The following is a 24135-nucleotide window of genomic DNA, read 5'->3' as shown; positions in this document are numbered from 1 at the left end:
TGATATGATGAGAGCGCTAGTCAGTTTTACTTGACTTTCAGCAGGTCGTCAATGCAGAGGTCATTCCAATCAAACCAGTCTTAATTGCATCTCTTGGTGAATTCCAAAGACTCTTCTGCAGCATGGTAGATAGCTGAGCTGAGAGTTCCACATTTCATTGCTACCCTTCATAAGAGAGTACCCTTTGATGTTGTAGAGCTCCGCTGCAAGACAGCCTTTGAACCAGTGGGAAACTGCAGTGGATTAATGGATATTGCAGTCAAGTCTCTTGCTGGGGGCTTGCTTGTGCTATTGTGAGCAGACCATACAGATCTTTGTTATTATCAACTTACCACAAGTCATGCCCTGCGTATGGCCCAGTGGGAGGCAAAGTAATGAGCTCCCTATGTTTGTTTTTCAGATGTAAAATAAGGGTTGTTATGACAAGGCCATGCTCCGGGCAACTGCAAAGAGGAAGACATTGTTATCCTTGTTTCAGATTCCATGACAGTGTGTATTGCCAGAGTCCATGTGGGCACTCAAGTTGTAACAAGGCCTGTAACAGCAATCGTAAATCTAAGTATGTCTGTCCTTTTTTTTGACAACTATTCATCTGATTGATTTCACACTTGGCGTACATTGGGGTGTATTGCTGAGGACCCAAGGAAATGCAGTGTTGAGTGCAAGCTCTTGAGATGTAGGGGACGTATTTATTAGTAGTGTGTTATGTACTCACTGTGTTGACCAGGTATGCTGGTCCCAAGCTGCTAGCAAATTACGCAAAATATACTGATACTGATAATACTCTAGCATTGCAAGGGGATGCAACTATGTCATGGCAGGTTTACTGCTCAGAATCCAAGGAAGCGCAGTGTGAAGTTGTTTGGATGAGCGGTACTCGAGAACGCTGCTAGGCCAGGCAATCATCCCACACATCTAACACTCAATTTGCATGAAAAACACACAGACACAAAAGATGCTTGAATGTTTTCAAACACAAGTCGGCTGGCATATGATAATTCATTACCTGCTGTGATATGAAGACATGCACACGCGCACTGTCACACACGCACACAGATCCAGACAGTGATAAAAATAGTTTCCTGTTTGCTCTGTCAGATCCACTGAGCAAGCACTGTCCCACCTGTGAAGCCCAATTAAATGACATGCACGATGAAACCTAATAATTGCCGCTACAAATCAGGAAAGTAAATTTTCCTTGAAATGTGAAGTGGCAAATCTCAGTGAGAACATTATTTTTATGTTTGGTTGTGTCGCTAAGGGCTTCTTTTTATTTAGTTTGATATTTCTGTCAGCGCTCACCATCCATGCTCCACTGTGAGCACTGTGTTCAGAGATTTGCACTGCACAGGAGTAGTGTGGGGTAAGTTTAATTTAGTGGTCAGAGCAGGCTGTTTATCTCACATGAGCCAACTTCAAATCCGGCTTTAGGTGCATTGAGGTACACACCAGGGCACAAATTTAACTTGACTGTGTGTGTGTGTGTGTGTGTGTGTGTGTGTGTGTGTGTGTGTGTGTGTGTGTTTGTGTATTTGATAGCATGTGCCAATCCCTGTCATGTAATCTAAGTTGAACTGAGGGAATGCATTATGCATGAATCAGTCCTGAGTCTGCAGAGGAGCCAAGGTAAAGCCAAAAAAACCACTGAGGATGCTGAGGAAGAGAGGCTACGATAGGTGATTGATTATTGTTCTCATCTTCATGTGCTGTTTCGTGTGACGTAAGAAAATGAGTTTAAAACGAGACAACATGCTCTACCTTTACCTCACAGAGGGCAAGAGCTTATCCCAGCATGCATTAGGCAGGTTGGCAGTCCGTCGCAAGGCTAACACAGATTAACACGGTCGCAGTCACATTCTCACCTCTGAGGAAACAGCACCTTCGTGCTGTGAGGCAGCAGAGCAAGTCACTGACCCACTGACCCACCAAAGTGTTTAAAATGCAGCTTAATTAACACCTGTTCTGTGTAGCCTACTAATGGCAGACATGGGCAGCATGCTTTGCCTACAACTCTTACTTTTATTAGGATCCCCCCCTCTCCACAAATCATCCTGATATAATAACACATTATGTATTTGTGAGGCTGAAATATGACATTGGACAACTGAGATCATGCAGTGTACCAGTGGTGTCTAATACTCATGCCCCCGGTAATCACCCCTTTGGATTTGTATCCATGCCACCACAGGCTAGGTGCCTTCCAGCCAAAACTGCCCTTTAATCCACAAACTCTGTCCTCTCAATTGCCATGGAGGACAGCCAAATCCTTGTTTACCCCTAACCCTCATCTGTCACCACATTAAGCCCGTCTCTCAACAGAAGCCCCAAACACTGCCTGCAATTAAAATATTAATATAATACCTTTTACTCACACCATTAGAAGAAATATCCCCACAGACGCTTCTCTCTCACAACACACACAAGTGTGTGGTGAGCACAGAGTGCAGATGTGCTCCTGTTCACACACATGCACACGCACACATGCACACACACACATGCAGACCAAGTGGATATTTATGTCAGTTTATCAGATGAGACTAATGTGTGGGTGTGAGTCCCCTGATTGTTTCTCATTTACACTTGAATTATCTGTGTGTAAAGCTAATGTGTCAGTCCTCTGTAGTTTCTTGCATGTTCTATTTGTTAAAATTTTAATGTGAGCATTTTTTTACATATCACATAATCAGCAGAACAATTACCATTCTATTTTTAAAAACAGGGTTTTTCCTTCGTTTGTTAAAAAAATAAAATAACACATGCACTGTGAATGGAAGCATTCAGTTACGTAAACTGCCACCACCACTCCTCCCCATCCAAATGATTTTCACACAAATATATTTTGAAAGTATTCAAATTATTAAAATATTCATTAAATAACTGTACAAAACTGTACAATGAAGAATTATTTGGGCTTGACTAAACCACAGCACAGACGGTATGGGTTGTAGCCTCTGCGGCTGTGGGCCAATCACACGTCGCATTACATCGAAGAATGCTTGCAGTGATTGGGTCTGAGCTAAACCATACAAATAGTATTTTTTTTTCTTCAAATCGGGGTACAAAAAGAATTATATGCAGGTATAGTTTGACTGAAAAAGCTTTGATACTACTTGGTACTGGGTTTTTTCGGTCATTACCTTAAAGGTATCGAGTACCGATACCCAGCCCTAATAACAACGTAATAACACTTGAACGTAAACATGTAGTTTTGGGGCATTTTCCCAAACAATGTATGCTGCTTTGTTCTTTGGAGGACAGTCTCTGTTTGTCACTGCTATCTTTGGAATAGAAGCTTATATTGTAGCTCTTGCTATAAAATTGAGCACTAAAAATGTACATCCTGGTAATATGGGGGTTTAATAGCCCACTGAATCTGCCTCTAAAGTAGACCTCATAAGCTTTTGGCAATAATATAAATTGAGATGAATCTCAAGTCACAAATTGCTGAAAAGAGGTGCCATTAAATGCATTACACTCAATACTGTACAGTAGACTTTATGTACCTAAAGAGAGGAAGTCCAGGCTCCATTAAAATTGACTGTGAATTAAAACCTGGTTTGTGTTATAAACATCTAGTGTCATAAGCAGTGCCTCGGTTGTTTCTTTTTCAACTACCATTGACTACCATTTTATTATTCACATTTAATAGTACAATGCTTTTATTGGATCATGTGGGAACATTCTGGTCTGAGAGGGCTTCCTCGTCTAATTGCTGTCCTTGTTTTCGGACTGCAGCTCATCTAGTGCGTCATGGCTTAAGGAATAATTTGTCACACCCCACTAGGAGTTTGTTTTCCTCTCCCCCAAGCTTTCAGTCTATTTCTTGTTCTCTCTGTCTGTCTATGCGTCATCCTCTGTGTGTCTCATTATCTTACCTCTTTGTGCTGACATTCAGGTCAAATATGCCACTAATTTAGAGCTAATGAACATTTCAAATTCACCAATTAATTTATCTTTACTTTGATTCCAAACATTTGGCAGTGAAATGCATTAAACTATAACCTGACCACCGAAAATGTCAGTTAAGTAAAATACAATACTACTGCAGCAGTGCTCACAAGGGGGATCTAAATGGGTCTATTTTTGGTTGTGCATTTAAGTTAACAATGTATTGGGAAAAAAATGTTGCACCACAGGCGGTGAAAATCTCCTGCTAGAGCTGATCGAGATGGGAATAATACAGAAAAGGGAGCAGAAAGTAGGAAGGATTGATGAAGGAGCAGGGGGAGAGAAATAAGGCAAGCAGAGAGGAGAGTGGAAGCATGAGAAGAGCAAGGGAGTGGAAGTTGACAGAGAATGAAAAACTGATTACTCATTACCCCCTTGACTCATTATCTATATATATTATTTATAATATTTTTGGGGCAACGGAGGATGCTGTTTTACTTATCTGGAGCTACAGTGTGTGATTTCACAAAGTCTTGAATAAGATGTTGCATTAAAACGGGTGATGGCGCAGTGGATATGACACATACCTTTGGGGTGGGAGACCTGCGACACGTCAACCAATGTGTCCCTGAGCAAGACACTTAACCCCTAGTTGCTTCAGAGACCTCTGACATATATAGCAATTGTAAGTCGCTTTGGATGAAAGCATCAGCTAAATGACATGTAATGTAATTCATTTATCCGTCTTTCATGTATTAAAAATGTAATATTGTCTATGTAGTTCTTGTAATCAAAGGTTACTTATTATTTAGACGTGAAAAGATCGTCAAAGAATGATTTGCATTGCCCACAATTCAGCTATTTTTATACATGTTACATCACACACAAACTGCATTTTAGGAGAACTTTTGGACAACTCCTGCCAGGGGGAAGATTTTCAGAAATGTCGTTTTCAGTTTTTATGGGGTTTTGGCTTGTAATGTCAGAGTGTGCACCGTTATCATCTGTGTGAGGCACCACAACTGAGGAGAAAATTTCATGCAATGGCGGACATGGCCAAAAGAGTGCTGGTTCTACCCTTGCTAACAGAACTCTTCACATGTTTACACTTAAATGTAGAGTTACTCTTCCACTATATTAAGGTACAGAGGCCTCCACATGTGCTACAGAGCGATCAATGCACCATTGCAGCTAGGTAGCCTTCCAGTAATAGCTTTTTTTCAGGCTTCTGATTGCCAACATCTTCTTCTTCTTCTTTTTGGCGTGATTGGTCAACATGGCTTTAGAGTTAGGGTTATATCGCAGCCTGTTGGTTTGGCATACTCTTAACAGCGCTTTGATCTACAGTATATTTTAGCATTTTCATTTGGATGGGGATTTTGTTAAATAGTGCTTGTGTGGACGGGATTATTTGTTTTAGAATGTAGGAGGGAAAGTTTTTTTTCATGGGTATTTTCAAAAATACCCATGTATGTGTTTACTAGGTGTTGGTAATACTAGTGTTTATAATCAAACACTGCCTCAACAGAAGCAATTTTTGATTTTAATAAATGAATAAATCTATGGTGCAGAACATTTGCCTTTACAGCTTGTGTAGCAGCCGTAAGCAAACATTTCTACCAATATACACAAAAGAAACAAAACAAGGCAGGAATGAAAAGGGACAATCGCACATACAAACTAAGAAGACAAAATGTGAATCAACCATTCATTGACCACTGTAATCTGCCCCTAAAACCCCAGCAAAACCCTCTTTTCATTTTCTCCCCAGAAACTATTAATACTCTCACTGTGTTAATGGAGATTAATGGGTACGAGCGACAAACAGACATGGTTGAGCAAAAGAAAAACCATCATGAGTGTTGGCGGAGGGGGGTGCGGCACCCTGTGAGTGGGTGGAAACAAGGACGTACTGAAAGATGGATAGATTTCATTAGGCGGGGAAAAGGAAACACTAAGTTCTGAGGTGAAAAACACCTTCCCCCCTCAGAGCAAGATGTTCTCCAAATAATTACAGTTTATTGTCCCTTCCCAGTGTTAGAGGGTGATCGTCACGTGGTGGAGTGTAGTGCAGTATACAAGAGGATAACAAAAAGTCTCTTTGTGTTACATAAAATGAGAGAAACAGAAGTAAGGTTTTTTTTTTTTTTTTTTTGAGGCAGTTGAAGCATCTAGGACAAAGTCAATGGCAAAGATAGGATGATATGAGGCTAATTGAGTGCAAACAGACTCTCCTGCAGGCTGGGTAACGTCAGACCAGTGGAAGCAGTGATTGAGTGACGGGGCCCGGGATGGTGTGCTCACTGGGCATCTTCGGGGACACAGGAGAGGATGGGGCTGTCCTTATATAACTCGAGCTGTGGAAGATCAGGGCATCCAAGCCTGAGTCCACACCACAGCTTGGAGAGGAGAGACAGACAGTGTATTGTGAGGGTGGGGGATGGGTGGTGGCAGTTAAGGGGGTACAGCAGAGAACATCCCAGGAAACTCAGAAGCATAATCTTCTTATCCGTAGCAGATTGATTCAATGTGTGATGTGCATCGTGTGTGTGTGTGTGTGTGTGTGTGTGTGTGTGTGTGTGTGTGTGTGTGTGTGTGTGTGTGTGTGTGTGTGTGTGTGTGCGCATGTGCGTGTGTGGTTAAATGTATACTATATGTGTGCATGAGAGGTGGGTTTTTCCTCCTTCACATCGCCTCCTCTTCTTCGTCCTTCAGACGCTTTCTTTTCTTGTCTTGTTTGACCCTAACCTTCTCCGCCCTTCCCCGCACACTTTCTCCATTTCATCACACACACCGGATCAAGATCCGCTCATCTGCTTTTTCGCCCTCATTAGTGCCTCTTTTTCCTCTGTGTCGGTTTGTTCTTTCCCCGCGATCAGAAGATGAAAGTGACCCAATGTGGAAGGCAGAACGAAGGGTGGTTTCTCTCTGAGCTTGCTGGTGTTTCTCTGCCCCCTGGCCACGGTAAGGATTTGTGTGAGAAGCACGGGGTGGGGGGGGGGGGGGGGTGCTTTGGACCAGATTCTGCTGATTATAGGAAATTATATCCTCTAATTTCACCTGCAACTCCAAGAGACAAAGGCCTCAGGGAGAGAATAGGATAAGGAAGTATTTCACAGAGTGATAAGAAGAAAACAGAGAGAGAGAGAGAGAGAGAGAGAGAGAGAGAGAGAGAGAGAGAGAGAGAGAGGGAGGGAGGGAGGGAGGGATGAAAGAGGGAGAGAAGATGGACATAGGGGGCATGGGAGAGGATGTAACACTAGAACGAGGTTTGGTCTGAAGCCAGTCAGGGAAGACTCAGAAAGAGGACAGAAAGAAGAGAGGCAGCCACTGAGAAGAAAAGTGGTCCTGCTAAACCAAACCATGTCCTTAAGGATCACCCATCCAGCTTTAGCACACATGCACGCACGCACGCTAGCACACACACACACACACACACACACACACACACACGCAACACTTTTACCCACCTATACCCCCACTTTTCATCTTAACACCTTACTAAAGCACCATTTGCTTGGCCGGTCCCTGTGTATCCTCCCATCTTCCTATTGGATCCTGGTTTCCCTCTCCTCCTTGATAGTCTTACTCGCAGACCGTGACTATCTCCCGCTGACAGAGCCGCTACAGGATTAGAGGAAGCTGTGGAAAGCAGAGCGCAGTCAGCCAGCACCTCCTGCTGTACACGGATTGCAACTGACTCGCAGGTCTGCTGCATCCTTGAAAAACACAGCAAGGGCATTTCTCAATTCACACACCACAATATTCTTTCATCCACCTTTGGTTTTAACAATATGGGAAAATAAATTCAGGACATGTCGGCTTCAGACGGAATGTGAATAAGATGATAAAAAAGAAGAAAGTTATTCACCGTGCATAACAAACTCCATTCCTACTTCTCATCTGCATTATGATAAACCTCACAATATTATTCTGTATCAGGAAATGCTCACATCTGATTGGTGAGCCCTGAAGGTGACACAAGATGACTCGCGCTTTAAAGCGTTATCTACTGATTTGTGGTATTGTCAATGCAGGCAACATTATTTCTGAAGAATTTCACATCTCAAAGCTGTTGACTCAAAGTGAGTAATAAGACGTAGAGCTGAAAGGATTAGTCGATGAAACAATAAGTTGATTGACAGAAAATTAATTGGTAACTATATTTGTAATAGATGTACTGTTTGGGTCACTTTTCAAGCAAAAATGGCAAAACATTTGCTGCCACTAGCTTCTTAAATCTGAGGAAATTGCTTCTTTTTTTGAGTTCCATATTATTGTTGATTGAATCTCTTAAGGTTTTGGACTGTTGGTCAGACAAAACAAGATATGTAAGGTGATATTTATGTAATGAATATATCACCTTAAACTCTGTGAACTTGCAATGGGCTTTTTATTTTAAAGTTTTCTGACATTTTAAAGACAAAATAACTAATCTATAATGAAAACAATCCTTATTGCAGCCCTTTTTTTGTTCTCAAAGACAAATAAAGTACAAATAGTGGCCGTAACATAACAGCCCTTACTCCCTTCAATGTGGAAATACAGAATTAACCGAGGGGAGGAAAGCAAATATATTTAATTCAAATGTGGTCATCTACTGTACTTTACTAAATCAATGGATGACCCACATGCCCTGTGTCCCATCTGTGTTACACTAATACAGCTATTAAATATAACACATTGCTCTTCCCAAATCATCATATTGTAAAGTAATCTCAGTATCCATATTTAATCCAGTCAGAATGGATTTTGACTCATTTAAAAGGTCTTTGGATATCATTTGGACACAATGAAGAAAACTGGGACACGGCGGTGCATGCAGTACCCTCTTTGTTTCACAATTTTGATTCCAACAGCAGCCTCAAGCCGAACTCCTCGAAACTAGACAGCTAGATGGTGAGAGGTTTTTTTCAGCAGAGTCTTCTCTTTGATATTTAATGCTCTCTGAGATCTGACCAATGATAAGGCCACCACAGCTCTCTTGACTATAGAACTTTTCTTGTTGGCATGTGCTGCACATCAAGTGTTAAAACGTCCTGACACAAATGTTTTTTATTGCAGCATCCTTGTTGGGCCTTATTAGTCGTGAGTCTATGGGAGTGAACAGTATGAGCAAGTGCTAAGTAATTTAGAGAAAGGAGAGTGTTGGAGCCGGGGAGACAGAGAATGAGAAGCTGAACGACAGAGAGTGAGCTTGGCAAAGCTACAGCGTTTACTGCAGAGGTTTTAAATCCTTTAACATGATTTCCCTCATCCTATTAAAGACACAGCTATGGATAGGGAGACTGTAAAGTGTTGTGTACAGGAGGGAGGGGGACTGAGTGAGAAGGAGAGAAAGGGAAGGCGAGAGGGAGGGAGAGATTAAATGGGTGTTAAATATAGGGAACATTCCAGTCCCATTTCAATCTGCAATCAGGCTTCTGAATGTTCTCTTTATCATCTCTTGTAGATTGGGCTGGATGACCTTTCATTATTTGCTTTCCTCGAATATCATTCCTTATTCTTCACATGGACATCTCAATTTGGCTAGAGTTTAGTCAAAATGTATCTTTTGAAAAGGCGCCAGTGGAGGATTTCTTCACTGCAAACCACCAAATAAAAAACTGTAACAGTAATACTGGCTAGAGCAAGGTTAGTCTCGCTTTGCCAGACCTTCCTCCACAGCGCTGCGGAGGAGGGTCTGGCTAGTCCACACAGCATTCCGGGATGGGAGAAAAACGTGCTCTGGTTTATTGGCATTTCTTTAAACCAATCACAATCGTCTTGGGAGGCGCTAAGCACCATACGAAGCAATGGTATCTCTGCAAAATAGCCTCGGGAAGGAACTTGTTTTGGTGGAACGTGTAAGTTCTAAGGTTGTTTTAGTCGAGCAACAGAAAACTCAGATTGGACAGATAGTCTAGCTAGCTGTCTGGATTTACCGTGCAGAGATCTGAGAAAAGGTTAACCATAGTCCTCATAAATCTACCGGAGTTTAAAATGCCAACACAAAGAAAGCCCAAGGTAACGGATATCCGGCCTAAATGAGGGACATTGGAGCAATCCCTGAAGTGTAACGTTGTGTATATAGACTAGAGCAAGGTCAATCTTTTTGGGTGCAAGGACACTTCTGCAGTGGATCTATATTAGCAGGTGTATGTGGATGACAACATACGGACATATTGTATTTGAACTAGCATATCTATCAAAGTAATATTTTCTTTCAACGAGTTAAAAGCAGCTGTAATCAATATTGTTAGAATAACAATGTATTAAATGACAAGGTGACAATGTGTGATCGCTGGTAGTGATGAAACCTAAAGAGAATTTTCACCCGAATCTTCAGCTTCCATCGGCTTTATGGAGCTTTATCGTGAGCCTCAGCTCATCGTTTAGCTTTCCAGCCCACAACTTTACCGTTTTGGTTCACTCTCACGCAGCTGTTTTCAGCCAAAAAGCTCTAAGAATCCACTGTTCACTGCCTGCTCAGCACCAAAGGGCAGACAGACAGAGTTAGCGACTAGCTGGTGAACAAAGTGGAGCATTTAGCAACTAAAGGGCCAGATATTTCCCTCAGGAGCTGGAAACCAAAAAATAGAGCCAATTAAAGCTAAAATATGATATGTTATTTTGTATTCTCATTTGTCTCCACTGCCCTCAAGTGGCCAGACAAATCTGTCATTGCTTGTTCAATTACCAAAATGAAAAAGCACATAACAGCATATTTTGATACTGGGGTTGCTGGAGAGCAGGACAGAGCAGCTAACTTTATACTCTGACATAACCCTGGACCAGGTTCCACACAGTGTAGAAATACAGTAAGTGGATTTCATGGTGGAAGAACCAATCAGATCCTTTACATAAGTAAAAGTACTTATAACACACTGTGAAAAAACTCCACTACAAGTAAAAGGTCCTGTATCAAAACCTTGCTTGTATCTAAGTATTATCAGCACAATGTACTTAAATTATCAAAAGTAAAACTCTGCAGTAAAGTGTTCCCTGCCAGTGTTGTTAATATTACTGCTGCGTTATGGTGAAGATGTTAAAGGTTATGCTAATTGGAACTCCTACTGCTCTGAAAAACACTTCATCTTATAAAATTCAAAATGGTAGTTTTCATTGGATATGGTTAGGGTATGAAAAATTATAAACCAAAAAATAAGTAACTAAAGCTGTCAGACAAATGTAGTGGAGTAACATGTACAATATTTCCCTCTGAGATGAGTCGAGTAGAAGTACAGTATAAACTTGCAAAAAATGGAAATGCTCAATAAAGTACAAGTACCTCAAATTGGCACTTAAGTACAGTGTTGAGTAAATGTGCTTAGTTACAGGACATTGCATCAGTGACAGGAATTTTTATAACGTCACCTGTAACCCCACAAACTACTGTAGTTAGTGAACAATATGCTCCTTGGTCTCACACTGGATAGTTTTAAAGCCGGACATACTAACTAGTACAGCTTAGAAAAACAGCCACTAATTGAACACCAATGTAGGGGACTGCGAAGTTGATAATAACAGCTTTTTTTTGCTGCAATTATCATGATATATTAGAAACTTTATTAGAGGGCTTGGCTAAGAGAATACTATGTGTGTTATGGAGTTGTTTTCCTCTGCTTTATCTGTTAGTTCCTATCTTGTAACACCTCATCATGCACCATTGCCTGCCTAACCAACAAATCATCTTTGCATTAGCCACATGTTATTGACTATATTGACCAACATTCATTTACCCTATGACAGTGTCAACTGAAACCAGGTCAGAGCAACTGGATACATCAGTCATTCGTTGTTGGTTATAGAAAATCAAATACGGAAAAAGAGGCAATGAGGACAGCTAATGAGAGTCTGAATGATAGATTGGCAACAAAATAGATGTTGAGTCTCAACCATAGACTGTAAATATTAACAGTCTAAGGTCTCAACACAAGATATTTTCCATAATGCAAGGATTATACATCTACTCGGAACAGGACACAGCCATAGTATGAAGTGAGGCAGAAAAAATCATTTGTTTCAACCTCCCCCCTGTCACTACTATATTCTGTATAATACAACATAAAGCTCTGAACTTGTTCACTGACTTCTCTGACTCAATTCATATGTCTCTCTGTCTGTCCTTATGAGGGCCATCAAGATATCTTTTCTGAGGCAGTTCGGCTGTTAAGTTAATGGGTAGGGGCTTCACAAATGAAAGGACTCGTTAAATCTGTATTTTGTATTTTAACTGCAGTTTTATAAATCTATTAACTGGTCTTGGCTTGTTGATTTCTGAGTTGTAGTTTTATATCTTGTCAGCTTCACACTGCTAGCTTCCCTTCACGGATTAATCATCTGCAGACATATAAAAATAAGAAAATCTAAATTAGAATAGAAAAATGTAAGTAGAGATTTTTCTGTTAATGTTGGATTTTTGTCCCATGTTTAGTTGATCCCAGTGAAAATATCTGAAATTCTTTAGCTTGCCAAAGATGTTAGCTTGAACCCTGGTGGTCAAGTATAGACTGCCCTACTACACACTACATCACTATATACGTTTTTTAAAAGGCTGTGGGCAATAATGTACAATTTAGAGGCCTGCAGACTTTGCAAATATAAAAAAGAAAACGGAGAAAAACATCCCTCTGTGTTGTGCTCAGAATTTCATTCTCAACCTTAGGAAGCATTACAATGACACTATGTATTCAATTCATACTTAGAGCTCTAAAGGTTATAGTCTGTTGTATTAAAAAAAAAACAGTAAATGTCGGCTTGTCCTTTAAAAAGAAAAAAAGAAATAATCTGAAACATCAGTGCTGCTCTGAATGCCTTGAGATGCAATATTGATTTGTATCCAGCAGAGTGAGCTGTTCTCCAACAACTGATGAGTGGAAATGCGTCATCTCTTCATGAATGCATCTCTGAACTGGATTCTGTGGCTTCACTCAGTCTCTTTGGTGTTGCTTTGACGCACAGATTTGTTACCCTCAGTTAAAGCAGCAACCTTGTCTCCTGATTGTCTATTAAAGTCTCTATCTAATACTGGACGTTTGAAATTAGCTTTTTTGGGACAACATTGAGGTATACAAAGTGCAAATTTCAGCACACCATGCTCCATTAAATGCACATCAAAGGCATTCAAACTGTCCTTCTGCCTCATCAATTCTTCCAATTACATACCACATCCCCCTGCATTTCAAGTCTTACGACCCAAGGCCACAGGAGCAGAATTCACAACCTTGATTCAGGAAACAATGAGCTTATATCACCCTGCTGAATGCAAGCCAAACAAGCCTACAATGTATTTCAGCAGTGCTACGTTTGTACTATTCTCCCACCAAGTCGGATGATGATGAAAAGCTTGATCTTGTGATGCAATCCTGAAAAACAACACAAAACACTCACAGTTTGTGACAGAAAAACTCCAGGGCCAGTCTGGACAGATACTGCTTTGTTGTTAATCATATTCAGTAAGCAGATGATACTCGTGCAGCTGTTGGCTCTTTAATCTCCTCCCTAACCTATGATAAGTGGTCCGAGCCCCAGGGACCTTGGCACCTACAGCATCTCCCCTCTCATTCTAACACGGCACCTGGGATTTGCCCATTGCAAGAGGACTATAGAGAAATGGTTTTCCTCCATACTGACATAGGAAGAGGTTGTTGTTAATGGCCTGTGGCTTTTGAGTGAGATTCTGCTCTCAAGGCTTTTCTAGCCTTATATCATTACTGTCAGTTATTTATCGACACAATGTATTTTTTATTAGCTATCAATTTCCAGCTTGGTTTGACTTGTTACTTTTCTTAAAGGGATACGACACCGTTTGTTGAAATAGGGGTTATCACGGTCTCCCCTAGCTGTGGACACAATATTTGATTTCAAATTTGATAAAGAAACATTATTCTGAAATTATGTGTTCCTTGTTAAACTATAATCAGAAAAAAATCTGTCGCCTTATAGCATTCACTTCCCTGATTGCCAGGCGTCTCATCCCGCTCTCCTGGAAGGAACAACCCCCAGCTTCACAAGATGGATTAGAGATGTTATGCATTACCTGAAACTTGAGAAGATCAGATACACCCTTAAAGGCTCCTTGCAAACATTCAGGAAGGTCTGGGCCCCCTTTTTAGAGTACTATGAGAGCTTGCAAACACCATTAGATATGGATGAATAAGGTGTTAATATCACCTCCCCCCTTCCTTTTCTTATTTTCTGTTTTTTTTTTTTATTTATTTATTTTACGTATTTGACTTGACTTTACTTAGATATCTTATTATTATTATTATTATTATTATTATTATTATTATTATTATTATTATTATTATTATTTTCTTCCACTCTTTCCTTTACTCTACTGGTAATCACTTATTTTGAAATGTGCTAAATTGTATATGCTCCTTCTGCAATCCTTCGTTGGACAAGCACTTTAATGGACATCTATTTTTGTGATGATCTGGATTTAAAGGGACAAACTGGGATGGTTGGGAGGGGTGGGGGTATCTTTCACAATGTTTAATATCTGTATAGCACAGCCATACTATGTTTGTATACATTTGGTCCAATATGCGCTGCAGAAAATGCTACTTGGTTTAATGGAAAATCGATAAAAATTGCTAAACAAAAAAAACGAAAAAAATCTTTTTTGATGCATCTACAGTTGAGCTACCCAACAGTGACAACAGGTCACAATAATACATCTTTCTGAACATAGCTTGGAAACTAAAGCAAACACTACAAACTGACAAAACCATTCCATCTAGGGGCAGATTTAGGTTATGTTACAGTTATTTATTGGCTACTTGTGATAGTAATTTAAGGTTTTTGAAATTAGAAAAATAGTTGTAAGAAACAGAGCAAATTATTGTCAAATACAAGTGCAAGCTAAATCAGGTGAATATTTATTAATTACATTTTCACAATGAAATACAATTGTTTTTGTGCTTTTTATATTTTAATGGATAATTCCAGTAAATATAGGGCCTGGGTTCATTCCACAACTGCACAGTATTTATGCACACTTACTGTAATTAACACGTACAGTAGCACCACTGTACACTGAAAAGTAAAATGGTGTTTAAGTAATAAAAACATTGTGACATTAATTGAGAATTTGAGATTTTGCATGTAATTGCATGTATGAAATCTGTTGTGAAATTTGACATTGAGTGAGAAGTGCAGAAAAATCAATGCTTTGTACTGTGAATCCAATCAAACTAATGGCTAAGTAGACTGGTATCCATTTATGTATGTATCTATCCATCCATCCATCCATCCATCCATCCATTTTCTGCTGCATAATGTGGTTTGGGTTGTGTGGGAAGCAGGCTAAGTAGCCCAGATGTCCTCCTGCCAAGCCACATCTTTACTTCCAGAGACATTCCCAGGCTAAATGGGATATTTCATCCCTCTAGTTTGCTCTGGGTCTGCCCTGTATCACCTCTCAGTTAGACATGCCCAGAGGATATCCATTGAGGTGTCCCGGGGGCGACCTCATCAAATGGTTTAACGGCCTCCACTGGCTACATTTGGCACAAAGGCACCTTGGCTTTGAGCTCTTTCTGTATGTCTGAGCTCTTCACTTTATTCCTACGAGTCAGTCACATTGCACAACGAACTTGTTTTGGCCACTCGCAACCTTGATTTCAGCATCTCACTCATGACCATAGGTGAGAGTTGCAATATTGGAACGTGGATCGATGACTGGTAAATTGAGAGTGTCACCTTCAGACTCTGCTTCCCCTTCACCCACATCACTGTGGACGTCACACTGATCTGCCTGTGGATCTCATGCTCAATGTTACCCTCCCTAGTGAACAAGAACCCAAGATACTTGAACTCTCATTCCAAAGGAGGCAATCCACCATTTTCCAGCAGAGTTACCATGGTCCAGTGTTGTAGTCGGGTCACCAACTGTCGAGTCCGAGTCCAAGTCACCAAAGAAGAGTCATCGTCGATTCCATGTCGAATCACCGTTACCTGAGTTTGAGTCAAAAGAATAGCGACTCAAGTCGGACTAGAGTCAGAGTCCAGGACTCGAGTACTCCATCACGGCCTATTATATATAAAAGTAGTCCGAAAATCCAACGTCCGAGTCCTATTTAATGAATTGTTGAGTCCAATTTCATAAAGCCTTGAGTCCAAGTCATTAGTGCACAAGTCCAGAGAATTTTGACTCAAGTCAGACTCATGTCCGAGTCCAGGACTCAAGTACTCCATCATTGCCATGGTCACAGTGTGATGAAGCTCACAGTAGTAGGATCATATTTAGTTACGTAATTAAGAAAATGCTGACTCATTTGTTCTATAAAAACATATACTGTACATCAACAAATATAGAGATTGCAGTCTAGTGTAATTGACAAATTTCCCATTTTTGCATGTTCAGCTGACCCGCTGTGCATCGACAAAAAGATTATCTGGGTTACACTCACAACTGATTGGAATTACTTAATGTGGCTAGAATCTTTAAGACAAGTAATAATTTGACTACTTGTCATAATGATGAACACTAATTATAACACAACTCAGCAGTTTGCTTCAGCTCTACATTTTAGCATCTTTCAGTTCATTTTTTTGGTTTAATGGTCTGCAACTTTACTGGTTTGTTTTACTCTCACTGCTCAAGCTGATGTGGACTTGAGTTAGAGCCTCGGACTCAAGTCGCAATTAAGTCCCCATGTGACTTTAGACTTGACTTGAGACTCAACCCCAAAAGACTTCAGATTTGACTCGGACTCGAGATGCGGGACTCGTGAACATTCTTCATTTTTAGGAAACATCTGATGAGCTGAATGTTATTCAACTGAATGTTATTCCCCTTCCTGCTTGACCTATAACCTACCTATGTAACACGTAATACGTAACATATCTGCTTCGTGGGGCCAAACGTGAGAGTAGAGAAACAAACGCTTTGGCTTCAAATCTTCATTCAAAAAGTCACATAAAAAAACAACGCTCATTACAACTACAAGACTTGACTTGGACACTAGACTTGAAGTGAACAACAGTCAAAGTTAGCGTCTAGCTGGTGAACACAGTGGAGCGTTTAGCAGCTAAAGAGCCAGATATTTCCCTCAGGAGTTGGTGGAGAGCAAAACAGAGCTAAAAGAGATTAAATATTCTACCAAATCTTGACACAACTTCAACTGATGCTAATTTCGCTTCATGTCTAATATGTGTAAACACTACACAACTTTTTGCTAACAGCTCCCGACATTAACTCATAAGGTGATAATATGTCAGTGTTGTGTTTAGCTTGTGTATGCTGCCCCCAAGTGACCAAATAAATGAATGCAGGCTTCAGTGTACCAATTGAACACTGTCTCCAATTTTCCTTAAAAGTCCTCTACAGGAAATGTACAGTTAAATAACAAATCGGCTCCTTTACAGAAAAAAATATAAATCTATGGGACCTATACCAATATAAATAGGTACAGTATGTTTCATATATTATATGGAGATATTGAAATATATAGTAGGAATAAATTGTGCATTATTATTAGTAGTAGTTGTGTCTTTTATCATTATTGTATTATTACAAGTAAACTAGGGTGCTGCAAGTGTAAGTAGGGTTATATTGTAACATTGTGAAATGCACATAAGCCTGGCGCCAAAAAAAAAGCACACAAAAAAAGCATCTGACGTCAGCCTGGTGCAGATCCTCATCTAAAAACAATCAAAGCAAATCCCTTTTTCTTCTTTCACATGACGATTTCAGCAGGGAAGACACATGTTCATTAAATTATGCGTCGCAACCCTCGTCATGACAACTAGCAGTGCGATTGAAATATTGCTAGTGGTGTCCTAAGAGCGAGAGAGGCAATGAAACCGCACAGAGAGAGAGAGAGAGAGAGAGAGACTGTTGAAGCACAAGCCGTGGGATCCTCTTCGGTGCTGGCATCGGGCTTTAAAATCACTGCTTCCTAATATTTCAAGCACTTATGGTGATATTCTAACACCATGAAGGCTCAACGGAAGCTCCCCGCGCTGTTTCCCAGTCTGAGCCTCTATTTTCTGTGAAGTGCATCAGATAGCCTACCAAGTGAAACAGAGAGAGAGAGAGAGAGAGAGAGAGAGAGAGAGAGAGCACCACGCAAGCGCGCAAAGAAGAGATTGGACACCTGATTTTGTGGGGTGTCTTTCTAGAGCGCTATTTCACGTTTTAAGTCAAACAATCCGTGTTTTTGAAGGCCCTCGCGGTGCCGTGGGGGCACATACCGTGGATTATTATCAGCATGGACAAATGGGGGAGAGAGGACAGATCACTGCGTTGACTTTTGAAGCAACGCGCAGAGTCTTGACGCTATAGCGTTACGCATTTATTTTACTGTGAGCGCTTTTTTTTCTGTTTGAATCCCACTCGCTGCTGCATCTCAACATTGTAAAAGTCCAATATCTGTGGATAAGGAACAGTGCTGGGTGTTGTCAGAGAGGGATGAGAGGAGGAGGGGGCAGTATGAGGTGTGCTTTATTTGGAAAAGCCGGAGAAAGACGGACACCGAGAAGGTGTACTGATGTGCGAAAGCCTGCGACGCGTTCCCCTCCTGAGAAATAATCGCGATCAGGGAAGAAATGGCCTAGTTAAAACATCATAGACACGCCGGTAGAGGATAGAAAAGAAGAATCGTGTTTAGATGGACGGGCCATCACCATCGTCATCATTATAATTCCTGTGCTGGCATCGAGTCTTTTTAGGTAAGCCATATGTCCACCGCTACCTCCTAAACGTGACTGGAGATTTTCTGTCTATCATGGGTTTTATGTGTGCGCAGTCTGTACGCTTTGGTGACTTCGCACATTGCGCACGTTATCCATCTTGACGCACTGTCACAATTGGGGAATGAGATTTCAGTGTAAATCCTCGTGCCACTTTGTTGCTATAGCACATATTTTCTTCCCTTCTGTGGGAGCCTTCGATTGGCCTTGCCTGTTGATAAGCTGTCACATCTGAACATGATCACTCTGTGCCTTCAGCATCAGTCGTTTTAACCATGCTGCTAACGAGATGATATTCAAGTGATTTCATTGGAATCAACTCATCATGCAGGCTGTCAATTAGACGGGATGCTCTTCTCTATTGGGCTTCAATAGTGTCCTCTTTCCCTTGGTATACGTTTTATTTTGATAACGCTTTTTGTAATTGATGGCTGTATTACCGCTTGATTAGACACACATGCTGCTCTGCTGCATTAGAACTCATTTCAACCAGAGAGACAGGTCTTGAACTCAGAAGATGTGTCCTGTCTCATGAAGAAACCCACAACGCACTCTGACACACACACACACACACACACACACAGCCGGTGCCCTAGAAGATGCAGATAGGATTGTGAATTAAATGCACACACTCTGATGATCCAGGGAAAGGCTCCATTAATATTCAGTGGTGGTTGGGCAGTGCTCAGTTAATGGCAGACAATAGGACCTCTGTTCTGACAGGTCATGGATGAGAAATGGTATATTTTTATTCTGAGGGAATAAATGTGTTTTTTTTTCTTCGCTGATTTGGTGCCTGTAGCTATGGACGAGTGACATTTAAAATCCATCAGAACACCTATAAAGTGATTTTGGAGACTTTTGCAGAATTTGGTATTACTCTTGTTCATATACTGTTGGAATAGCTGTGATTGCTTTCTTAAGCTGGCATCATGTCAATCTGGTTACTGGCATTTGGGCACTTACTCAGAACAGAACATGGCTGAATAATTGGAAGACTTGGCATGGCATGCATATATGCCATACCTTTCCCTAATCCAAATGTTGTCATTACATAAAAGAAGAAAAGTACATAGAGCAAAGATTGGGCAGAAATGTTCCCAGAACCCCAAATTGAAAGTCTCTTGGGAACATTTAAAACCTGTATTCCTTCCAAGATAATAATTTGATTATCTATTGCTGAAATGGATCCATTTTGTGTCTAGTTATTCACTAGAAAGTGGGCCTGAAAGATTTGGTGGCATTATATTGAAGGATGATCCTCTGCTTTACAGGGATGTAATGCAGTGACATCACACATACTGTAATCAACCAAACAGCAGTTAATACACATACTTTAACTTTTAAAACTGCCAGCCTTTTTGTTTTAATCTCCAAGAAGAGATACTGACTGCTACCATTCCCCGAGCACTGTATCCAATAAACTACAGCAGAGGGCCAATACAGCTAATATTGTGGTGAGCAATGGAATAAAAAAGAAAGAATGTCGGCTTAATGGGTTGGATGCCAACATGAAGTGAAGACTTACAGTCTAGAACAATACGTGTTAGGTATTAATGTTTAATGAAGTATATTTGGGTGAGCAAGGTGACTGTCCGAAGGTGTTGTATGTGACATTCGATCTTCCATAAACAGGATCAAAAGTGGAGCTTTTGTAAAGGAGGACAGGGGTGTTTTATAGTTTATATGCATAAGCTGTCTATCTGTTTTTGAGAGAGAGAAGCCTTGGCAAATATCAGTGCTTATTTCCATCACCATGCCCAGCAGATCATTTTACATTCGTATTGCACTGTCCCAACTTTAGGGTATTGTAGTTCTGGTATATTACATTTTTGGTTGGAGTGGCTGTACTCAATATATAGAACACTGATATAGCAGTAAACAAATATTTGCTATGGAAAGATTTATAGGCAGTTGAGTAATGGCGCCCTGAGCAGAAAATGATGCCACACTCCTGTGTGTGTGTGTGTGTGTGTGTGTGTGTGTGTGTGTGTGTGTGTTGTAATCTGAGCTTCTTTGTTCTTTGTTTCTATAGCCGGTCCGGCCACGCATGCATGTTAGTGCATGTGAGTGCCTTGTGCGTCGGTATCAGACGCAGAGGGCCATGTTGGTGTTTGACGAGTTGGGGAACGGTCTGTGAGAGCTGTGTGGAGGCAATCCCAGACCACTTTTTTTTTTTCTGCATATCGATTACAGCCAATTTTTTAAAGCCTAATTTTATATTGATGACCTTATTATGGCAGCAGTAAAATAAATGAAACACTTGCATTCCTCATTAGGACTTTGATATGGGACATGTCAATTTTCATCTGCCTTGTTTCTGTTAGCTGCTAACTGATGGCTCAGTGCATGGTTGTGGATTGAAGTGCACACAGTAAACTTCAAAACAATATATGGGTCATATTTTATTTGCCCTTTAGTCAGCTCTCTTATGCTGCAGTGCTGTGTGGATGAACTACATTTTTTTCCCATTTTATAAACCAAATGTTCTGTTCCACTGAGTCAATAAGCCTTGCTTTGAGATAGAATGAGCCAATATAAAGACTTGCATTATGTTAGAAGGCCACCGGTGCTGTATGGGCATAGGCCTCTTGGACTTAACAACTGCAGCTGTAGGATGTGCCTTACACAATTTAGGTGGTAAGTGATGGTAAACTAAAGTGGCACTTGCTTCTTCATTTCACTGTGGCCATCTGAGTAGGAACAAAAGTATGATGAATAGGTGTTTTTACTAGGTTTAAGTTATTCTGCACAGAAAAGATGCATGAAAAAACACGTGAATATGCTGTGATTTATCAAAGGCAGCTACAGTTTTATTGTATTCCAATTGTGCATACATGTTTTACTTCAGCTTGTTTGTATCTGTCTGTGGTTTGGTCACTGCTTTTTATCACTGTCCATTTTAAATTCAATGCTTTTAGCACATTCAGTCTTTCCAAATGATGATGCTACCAGAGTATCTTGTCTTCCTCTTTAAAAAAAACCAATCTGTGTCCAAGTAAATGTTCTCACAAACTCCTCATACCAAAAGCATTACAAGCTGTGCAGTGCCATTGTGTTGCTATCACATCAAGGAAAAAAAAAGTGTTAAGAAACGAGTGGTCTCCTAGCAATGACGGATTCACACTTTGAAAAGTGCAAAAATATGATGTATTCTCATTTAATTATATATCCTCATATAATACAGTTGCACAAAGTGCCTTTGCCATATGCTTTTAATGAACAGTAGATCCAGGCTGTGACTCAGAGGAGGTTGGAGAGACTTTCTGTTCTTGACCATAACATCATCTTCGCAGGGATCACTGGTGAAGTCAGTCTGCTATTTTAAACCCGCAGATCATTTGATGTAATAGTGATCCAATCGCAATGTCCACTCTATAGCAGAAACATCAAACCATTGAAACATTGAAATGGAAATTTAAGGGATAAAGGATGGGCATCACATGGCCAGGGGTCAGGTATTTAATTGGCAGTTGAAGTGAGGGCCCAATTTAATAATTAAAAATGATTGCTGTTTGTACAATAGTAATACTGTTGTATCAAATTGTCAGCATGCCAGCACCTTCCATGATTTCAATTTTTTTTTCCTGGGCTTGTTTCTGAGGTTTCCCATCTCATTTCTGTTTTTCATGTCACAACACTATGAACTGTGGGTCAGTCCCTTGTATCTGCAGGATTGTCCACTTTGAGGGAAAAAAACAGTGCGTTTCAAGTGGTCAAAAGGTCCACAGGAGAACCCTCTTGCTCACCAATATTTTTTAGTGTTGGAGTACCCTAAGCCCTTAAAGATGTAACAAGAACATTCATCAACATCTGTAACATCTGTTGGACTGAAAGTTTGGACATTGGGATTGGGCGTAACCTGTAGTCTCACTGCTGCACCGGCAACAAGTCCTATTGACTTGCTGTCCAGAAAGCTGCACATTTATAACACAAAGACACATAAATATGAGACTAGAAAAGAAAATGAGGCGAGAAAAGCCAGGTGGAGCATAAAAATTCAGCCCATATTGCCCAACATTTGACCAACATGGAGGCATGGCAGCTGTTACTATCCATACTCCATCCTCTCGCCATATGACCAGCCTAGTTTCTCACCAAGCTACCGTGTCTTTACATAAAACATTTAGTGTATTCCGGGTTAATGGTGTGGCTGCTGCAATGGAGGCTTGGAGATTTTAATTTCTGTGTGAAGATGTCAAGTCAGAGAAAAGGGAGGTTAAAATGACCCAGCTCTCAGTCACATCACGACCAAGGAGGAGAAAAGCAAGAGAATAGCTTGACCTGACCCATTATCCATGAGCAAAGTAAAGCTTGAGAAAACGCCTGTGCAAATGCCATGGTAACCACCTTTTGTAACCTCCTTTGAACAATATCACATAACAGTCATCCATGAGATAAGCCGGGATAAGTGCTGGCCTGTCTTGCAAAGTCTGGGAAGAATATCACACCAAAACCCCATTAAAATATCTGGTACTTTAATGTGTCTTTTATTAGCACGAGCCCATTAAACCGGGACACGTGACCTTTCCTGAATTGCAAAGTTCCACCCTTCAATTCATCAGACATGATCCATTAAGCAGCTGTAACACTCAGTTCTCTGATATGTTTGGGGCAGCGATACAGAAGCTCGAGCTGGCATTCAAATATGTCATGTATTCTCTAAAAAAAAAATAGGAAAAAAATGGTACTTTATGATTGAACTACACTGATCATAATTCACCTTGCTTATGACACAGCACACGCTTTAAGCTGCTGGTGCTCTTTAGAAAGGTGTGGGCAGTGTTGACATGAATTGGACCGATATGCAGTTTGAAATGTACCCTATATGATGTATTGGGGAGGCAAGCCATTTATTATTAATTAAATGTCATAGTTTCTACATTTTCAGACGGGAACATAATAGCCGGTTAATGTTGCAGTATGAAGTTAGCTAACGATAGTTTTATTGGCTTTGAACACGGTAAGAAATTTTAATGCCTGGTGAGATATGGTGCTAAAGGAAATGTTAATAACCATACCCCCACCTACTCCCTACACCTATTGCTGAAGTGAAGTCGCCCAGTGGAAAAAAACACACACATTATGTCCTTCCTGTCTTGCGAACGGCAATGCACTGAATGCCTTTTGGAAACCCAGTATAGCTACTGTAATATAAAGGTAAGGACACTCAAAAAATTAGTGAAGATTGACATGTACATGACTGAAAACTAAAATAGACACTTTGTGTAGTGTGGTCACTGACTCTGTGAATTTTCTCAATCATCATCAACATAAGTCAAAAGGCAACGCAGCTGGAAGTAAGATGTTAGACAACGTAATCCACAGACATTTGAAGACATAGCTATGCTAGACAAACACGGAAATGAATAATACTAGGGTCTGAGAAGGCTTTTTCAAATTCTACCATTGACATTGACTATGTTTACATGCACATAATATTCCAGTTTTTGCCGTTATTCCAAAAAAGAGGATATTCTGACTAAGCTGTTTACATGTGTCAGTGTAACGCTTATCAGTTCAATTTTCTAAGCTCAAACGGACATTTGCAAAAACAGAAAAATG

At 40.5% G+C, this 24135-nt stretch overlaps 1 protein-coding gene across 2 annotated transcripts in view; it reads left to right on the top strand.

The window, feature by feature from the left end:
- The window catches only part of nlgn2b (neuroligin 2b), a 172992-nt gene that overhangs the window by 77899 nt on the left and 70958 nt on the right, over positions 1 to 24135 (top strand). Inside the window, exon 1 of one of the 2 annotated variants that reach the window (XM_028596468.1) lies at positions 17975 to 18549. The exons of the other annotated variant lie outside the window; for it this stretch is intronic. The gene's annotated coding sequence lies outside the window, so the exon portion shown is untranslated. Of the gene's footprint in view, positions 1 to 17974; positions 18550 to 24135 lie in introns of those variants that run through there. 2 annotated transcript variants of the gene reach the window in all.

This window comes from Perca flavescens, chromosome 13 (genome assembly GCF_004354835.1).
Source record: "Perca flavescens isolate YP-PL-M2 chromosome 13, PFLA_1.0, whole genome shotgun sequence".
Classification (NCBI taxonomy): domain Eukaryota; kingdom Metazoa; phylum Chordata; class Actinopteri; order Perciformes; family Percidae; genus Perca; species Perca flavescens.
This window is presented reverse-complemented; position numbering and strand designations above follow the sequence as displayed.